Raw genomic sequence first — 7,800 nt, forward strand, 5'->3', positions numbered from 1 at the left:
CCACAGCTTAACATGTGCTGGCTGGACTGCATCACAATCCCTCCTCATGAGGTCAGAGCAGGACCTGTCCTGACAGGGTTGGGAGGGACTCCAAGCCTCTGGCCTAGGTGGGCTATGGAGAATAATATTAGGCTTTTAGAAATCAAAGCCTGTAGGATGTTTTGCTGTCCTTGGGACTCTGGTTAAAATGATTTCTGGGTCCTCTGCTTTAAAGTCCTCATACCTACACTCTGTACATCAACATGTGTCCCAACTGATGGGTCCTAGATGATGTTAAAGCTTAACATAAAAAAAAGTGTTCTGCTTGTTAAGACCTAGGTGGCAGCTGCCATTCTGATATTACCATAGCCATTTCATTTCAGACCTGTAGCCGGCCATCTTACATTATTACAGAGGACCTTTCTTGAGCTCGGCTAACCATTAACTGCACACCCTATTAAGTAATATGTTCTGGTGTTCTGATCCTTGCCCTCCTTTAGGAACAATCATAACTAAGGTCAGTTAGAATGGCTTCCTATAGTTAGCAAGAATAAGCTTGAACCTGAACCAACCACCCAGCTGCCTGGCAAGATTCCCTGCACCTGTGTATAAGCTTTTATGGTTGCTGTGAGCTTCTGTGATCTTTGCCACTTATAAGCCTCTCTGGGAAGCAGTCAGGATTGCAGTCTCAACTCCTGAGTCCTCTCTCCAGTGGCTGTTGCCAGCTGTACCATGGGTATCAAGGTTCACCTGACAACAATGTGGAGGCTGGTGGAGTCATACTGACAGCACCATGTACAGGAAGATAGGCATCGGTTCAGGGCTCAATCTGGGGAATGTAGTAACTGAGAAGACCACACTCACTGGCTTTCTGGATGGCCTGGGTCAGCTTCTTGTGCTGCTTCATAGACTCCAGGGTATGGGGCATGGAAGATGATTTTCCTATGGGCACAAACAAACTGTTCCAAGAGCTTCACATCCCTAAAGTCAACATGCAATTTGAGATACTTGCACACGGGACATGGATTCCCAGAAACTTGATTGTTAGGAATACCTGTCTGGTCCATTGTGCCACCAGCTTTGTGGTTGAGGAAATAGTCAGCCCAAACATGGTTAGAGCCATAGCCATTCAGGTATTCTCCTGAATCCAGGAAATTCCAAGGTTTGTTTTCATAAGGGGAGAATGGAAGGGAGGTTGAAGGGTCTTCTTCAGGAGGGCCTCTGGTGCAAAGATTCTGGAGGGGAACCTCAGCTTCATAGGAACTTCCTAAGAGTGTAGGAAACAGCATTAGCAGCATGTGTCACAAGGAGGCAGCCATCATGATGTGCACACATGATTTCCAGCCTGCTAGAAGAACAAATGAGCATGCTCAGGATACAGACTAGGAGGGGTATGTGCGATTTTCTTATGTGGGCGAGTGGCAACAGCTTTAGGGTTTGGCTATGGAATAAATGAAGAAGAGAAGTCTAACCATCTGCTCCTTGCCTCTAACTGGCTTTCCTAGTATTTGTGAGAGTGTCTGTGGAAGTCAGTCCCATGCTACATGCTGGGTCTCATAGATCAACAACCCTCTGGGGTGTGTGTGTGTGTGTGTATGTGTGTGTGTGTCTCATCCCCCTTGATTACTGTACTTAAATCTATGTCTAAACATTTTATAATAAACTTCAACTGTCCTTTAAAAACAAAAAACCAAATTCACATCAGGGATATTTGAATAAGCCTCTTCACATTTGACTTATCTTGGATTATTATAATATAATCATACCTTTGCATAAATTTAGGAATTAGAAAATAATCTTTTTTTTTTTCCGTGTAGACTCTACTGCTCAGAAGCCGCTCCAAGGCCAGGGTACATGCTTCTTGCCTCTGAGAACGTAATGAGCTCTGTGGTATTTTCTCTGATTGCAGTCTCACTAACTTTCTTTCCCCATTCACTTGTTCTTTCCAGGCTGAAGGACACAGGCAGGTGCCTGATCAATTTTATAAAATTACAAATGATATTTTCGGAAGTCTTGTGGCTGTTGTATTTAATTAAAATCTTGAGATATCTTGCTGAGAGTATGTTTGTAAATGGCAAAAAAAAAAAAAAGAAAGAAAAAGAAAAGAAAGAAAAAGAACCTTTTTATTCCCTTATTTTGTGACTCAGCTTGGCTTTCTGAATTCCAGCGGTTACGGTTTAAACTTTAAATCAACAGAGAAAAATCCCTTCAGTGCTTTTATCTTAGTATTTTATGGTTTGTTATTTCTCAGAATCACATATATGTACCTGTCAGGATTGCCAGGAGAAAGGATGTGGTTTACCCCTTTGGGGCTGATTTGGCTTTTCCAAACTCTGTTCTTGGAGCTGAGGAGGTTTTAGTGCTAGCCCCTCTCCTCGCCTTCAGGATCACCAGTCTCCATGGACAAGCTTTGGGCCACTCAGGAATGCTAACCCTGTACCCCCACCCCAGCTCGGATCTGGCAAGCTGGAGCCAGGAGTGAACCCTTTCAGACTCCTGCCAGGTAGCCCTGTGCCCCACGGGAGCAACTCTCCTACCTGCGCATCCCGAGGAGGCAAACAGCAGAAGCAGTGTGTGCAGCAACAGTGGTGGCAGGGCCGGGTGGCCGGGCGAGGGGTCCCGAGACCGTGCATGCGCGGTCAGCTCGGGTCACATCTCGGGAACGCTGCGTGGCCTCCCCAGGGCTCCTCTCCAAGCACGAGACCCGCGACAGTTGAACAGTTGGAGCCCAGAGTCCACTGTGCTCAACCGGCTTCCCCCGCAGGGGTCAGCGCCAGGGAGGTGTCTGGGTTTCAGTTCCCAGTCCACAGGCTTCAAGGGGCTATGGAGGTCAGCATGGATAAGGACTCAGCACAGCACAGCAGAGTCTTCTCAGCCGCTTGAAATGTCACGTTTCATCCCAGAAGAAGAAGAAGCTGGAAGGCTGAAAAAGGTACCTATTTCTCAACATAGGGTTGGGTGTGCTGCCTTACCTTGGTCGCGATTTCCTCCCCACACCCCTAAGTCAGGTGTCTTTGCATTTAAAGAAGAGCACAGACAACCTCAAAACAAAATAGAAATCTCCCAAACCAGAGAGGGCCATCCCCCAATGAAGAGAGAAAGGAAACACTTGGAAACACTGAGACAAAGATCTGCAAGCAGATCTCAGGGCTCGTCCTTTCTAGGGAGTTGTAAATATTAAGTTCCTCCATTGGGGACCCCACGCCCAGTCCAATAGTTGGTTGCTAGCTTCTGCCTCTGTATTTGTAAGGCTCTGGCAGGGCCCCTCCAGAGACATCCATGGCATGCTCCTTTTGGTATATGCTTCTTGTTGTAGTGTCGGGGGTTTTATGACTGTTTATGGGATGAATCCGTAGGTAGGGTAGTCTCTAGTTGGCCCTTACTTCAGTCTCTGCTCCACACATCCTCTCCATTATTGCTCCTGTGAGCATTCTGTTCCCTTTCTCAGAGGAACCAAAGCACCCTCATTTAAGTCCTCCTTCTTCTTGAACTTCCTGTGCTGGGTGAATTGTAACATGCTTATTTTGAGCTTTTGTGAGTGTATACCATATGCATTCTTTTGTGATTGGGTTACCTCGCTCAGAATGATACTTTTACTTCCATACATTTACCTAAGAATTTCATGAGTTCATTGTTTTAAATAGCTGACTAGTACTCCATTGTGTATATATACCACAGTTTCTGTATCCATTCCTCTATTGAGGGACATCTGTGTTGTTTACAGCTTCTGGCTATTATAAATAAGGCAGCTATGAATATAGTGGAGCTTGTTTCCCGATTACATGTAGGAGCATCTTCTGGGTATATGCCCAGGAGTGGTATAGCTGGGTCCGTAGGTCGTACTATGTCTAATTTTCTGAGGAATCACCAAACTGATTTCCAGAGTGGTTTTACAAGCTTGCAATCACACCACCAAATGGAGAAGTGTTCCTTTAACAACCCCACATCCTCTCCAGCATCTGTTGTCCCCTGAGTTTTTCATCTTAGCCATTCTGACAGGTGTAAAGTGGAATCTCAGTTTTGATTTGCATTTCCCTGATAACTAAGGATGATGAACATTTCTTTAGGTGCTTTGTAGTCAGTTACTAATTCCTTGTTTAGTTCTGTACCCCATTTTTAATAGGATTATTTGACTCTCTAGGGATTAACTTCTTGAGTTCTTTTTATACATTGGATAATAGCCCTCTATTGGACATAGGATTAGTAAAGATCTTTTCCCAATATATTGGTTGCCATTTTGTCCTATTGACCATGTCCTTTGCCTTACAGAAGCTTTGCAATTTTATGAGGTCCCATTTGTTGATTCTTGTTCTTAGAGCATAAGTCATTGATGTTCTGTTCAGGACCTTTTTCCCTGCCCCCATGTGTTCAAGATTTGTACCCACTTTTTCCTCTATATGCTTCAGTGTGTTTGGTTTTATGTGTAGATCCTTGATCCACTTGGACTTGAAATGATCCTTGATCCACTTGTACAAAGAATTGAGAATGGGGTGATTTTTTGCATTTTTCTGCATGTAGACCTCCAGTTGATTCAGCACCATTTGTAAAAAATGCTGTCTTTTTTTTTTTCCCCACTGGACGTCTTTAGCTCCCTTGTCAAATATCAAGGGACGGTATGTATGTGAGTTCTTTTCTGGGTCTTCAATTATATTCCATTGATCTTCCTGCCTGTCTGCATACCAGTACCAAACACTTTTTATCACTATTGCTCTGTAGTAGAGCTGGAGGTCAGGGATGGTTGTTCGCCCAGAAGATTTTTTTGTGTGGAGAATAGTTTTTGCTATCCTGGGTTTTTTGTTACTCCAGATGAATTTGAGAATTGCTCTTTCTAGATCTATGAAGAAGTGATTAGGGATTTTTGTCATGAACATGCTATGTCAGAAATGTAGGTGGATATGTTTGTGACTTTCTACAATATTAGTACTTATGGAATACCAATGAATCCAAAACATACTGAATTTTATTAGATTCAATATGCCAAGGCTTCCAGTTGTTTTGATAAGTGGCTACTGGCAAATATGGTTTCTTTTATTCCAATATTAATTACTAATGTTAAAGCTCAGATCTTGTATTACATAACACACAGTATATGTATATGTGAATGTATGTGATGTATATATGTGTGCATGCATGTGATGTGTTTGTGTGCATGTATGTTGTGTGCATATGGGTATGAATGTGGTATGACTTTATATGTGCATGTGATATAGATAGATAGATAAATAGATAGATAGATAGATAGATAGATAGATAGATAGATAGATAGATTATGGAATGGCCATAGGAGGTTTAAGGAGTCTACAGCATAGAAGTATCACAAAGGCAGAGGTAGAGAGTTGGTTCAGATGCAGTTGACCAGATAAGATATTAAGAAGGTGGCAGCTAATGGCATGGTCAGGCTCAGAATTGAATGGTATGGCAAAAGATAAAGTACAGAATCTTCGAGCTGAGGAAGGGTGGTGATGAACATATCAGGATGAATAGACAACAGAGTTAGGAATTGAAGCATGTGTTAATAGCAGTCACTGAAGGACCATCAGAAGTTCCTGCTTGTTGGTCAAGAGGTACAGACATGGGAGTCTGTTGGAAGGTTGGTGATAGGCATCACCATATAGAGCTCCATGTACTTCTCTTTATGTGTCTAGGTGAGAGTGATGCATGCTTGATCAAGACCCTATACTCATGTGTCTGATTAATTCTGATATGTTTATAAGTGCTGTCTTCTAAATGTTAGAAATAAATTATTCAACTTTTTTTGTCTACAGATGGTGCTGGAAAGAATGAATGCCTATTTGTAGAGGAGATGCCCAGGTATCAACTTGTTGTCTGTAAAATGTAGCTACTTCAGGCAAGATCCAGTCTGAAAGCCACCATTTTACATAATTAACCTACAGCAGGGCACAGCTTGACACCATAGGGTCAGAAGGAAAGAGTGAGAAACAAGGAAAAGGAACAAGGAAAGATGGAGTCACTGATGTCAATGTCCCTTTATATCCTGATGGATGATGGAGGAGGCATGGAGACTGTCAGTTTTAATATTTCACACTATGTTTAGTTGAATATCAACACCATCAGATTTGTTAGTGTGTGTTGTGGTGTGTGTTGTGTTGTGGTGTGTGTGTGTGGTGTAGAAGAGATGAGCACAGTCAGACTACATTCCATGAATGACTCTCTGTGAGGAGAGTTAGGAGAGTATTTGAGACAAGCCTTGGAACCTGTTTTCCTCTTAAAACTGGGACTGTTCATGGAATGAGCTTCCATGCCCCTCCCAGGTGTAAACAGGGGTGGGGTTGCTCCAGATTACACATTGCTGCTCAGTAGAGTGGCTAAGAAGTGTTTCCAAGCATGGCTTCCTTGTGGCTGTATACAGTCCTGGGAACTTTGCTCATGTGACCTTGCTTAACGCAAGGGTCTGAGGCTTTGAATAAAGAGGGCTATCGTCTGAGACTTCAATCTCATTTTATTCTCTGCCCTCCCTGCTTAGGGCCACCACCTAGAGTAACAAGTTCTACATCAGTGGAGACCTGAAATCTGCCACAACCTAGGAGAGTGAGGACCCTGCAGGTGAAGGTGAGTGAGAATAATGGGGTGAAAATCAGGGGAGGCTTTGTCTTACCTCATGCTTGTGCACCATTTCTTTTTTTTATTAGATATTTTCTTTATTTACATTTCAAATGTTATCCCCTTTCCTCATTTCCCCTCCAAAACACCCTATTCCATCCCCCCTCCCCCTGCTCATCAGTCCCCCACTCCCACTCCTGCTTCCCTGTCCTGGCATTCCCATACACTGGGGTATCGAGCCTATGCAGGACCAAGGGCCTCTCTTCTCAATTCTTAAAGGAAAGAGCAAAACTGCAAAAATAGAAACTTTTAGATACTCTGACCCTTATGCTGAATTCATAATTTCCCTTATTTTTTGATGTTTTTATTGAATATATTCTTCATTTACTTTTCAAATGTTATGCCCTTTCCTAGTTTCCCCCCTCCCAGAAAACCCCTAAACCATCCTCCCACCACTTGGCTCCAAGAAGATGCCCCTCCCACTGATCAAGCACCATTTGTTAAAAATGCTGTCTTTTTTCCACTGGATGTTTTTAACTCCTTTGTCAAATATCAAGTGACCATAGGCATGGGTCTTCAATTCTATTCCAGTGATCTTCCTGTCTGTCTCTATACCAATACCATACAGTTTTTACAACTAGTGCTCTGTAGAAGAGTTTCTTAGAGTTTTCTGAGATTTTTTAGATGCTTGAAGTTCTCGTCATACAGATCTTTCACTTGCTTGGTTATAGTCATACCAAGGTATGTAATAGTATTTGTGAAGGGTGCTGTTCCCCTAATTTCTTTTTCAGCTTGTTTATCCTTTGAGGAGAAGAATACTACTGATTTGTTTGAGTTAATTTTATATCCAGGTACTTGGCTGAATTTTTTTTAACAGCTTTAGAAGTTCTCTGGTGGAATTTTTGGGGTCACTTAAGTTTGATCATATCATCTGCAAATAGTGATGTTTTGACTTCTTCCTTTACAATTTGTGTACCTTTGACCTCCTTTTGTTTTCTAATTGCTGTAGCTAGAACTTCAAATATTTTATTGAATAGATAGGGAGATAGTGGGAAGCCTTGTCTGGGCCCTGATTTTAGTGGGATTGCTTCAAGATTTTCTCCTTTTACTTGATGTTGGCTACTGGTTTGCAATATATTGCTTTCAATTTGTTTAGGTATGGGCCTTGTATTCCTGATCTCTTCAAAACGTTTAAAATGAAGGGGTGCTGAATTTTGCCAAATTCTTTTCAGCATCTAATGAAATGATCATGTGGTATTT

The 7,800-nt window shown here is 42.4% G+C and overlaps 1 pseudogene; it reads right to left on the reverse strand.

Annotated features, from left to right (window-relative positions):
- Window positions 1–667: 667 nt before the first annotated feature.
- On the reverse strand, window positions 668–1,304 carry LOC127674210 (28S ribosomal protein S18b, mitochondrial-like; annotated as a pseudogene).
- Between the last annotated feature and the right edge of the window lie 6,496 nt (window positions 1,305–7,800).

This window comes from Apodemus sylvaticus, chromosome 23, assembly GCF_947179515.1.
Source record: "Apodemus sylvaticus chromosome 23, mApoSyl1.1, whole genome shotgun sequence".
Classification (NCBI taxonomy): Eukaryota; Metazoa; Chordata; class Mammalia; order Rodentia; family Muridae; genus Apodemus; species Apodemus sylvaticus.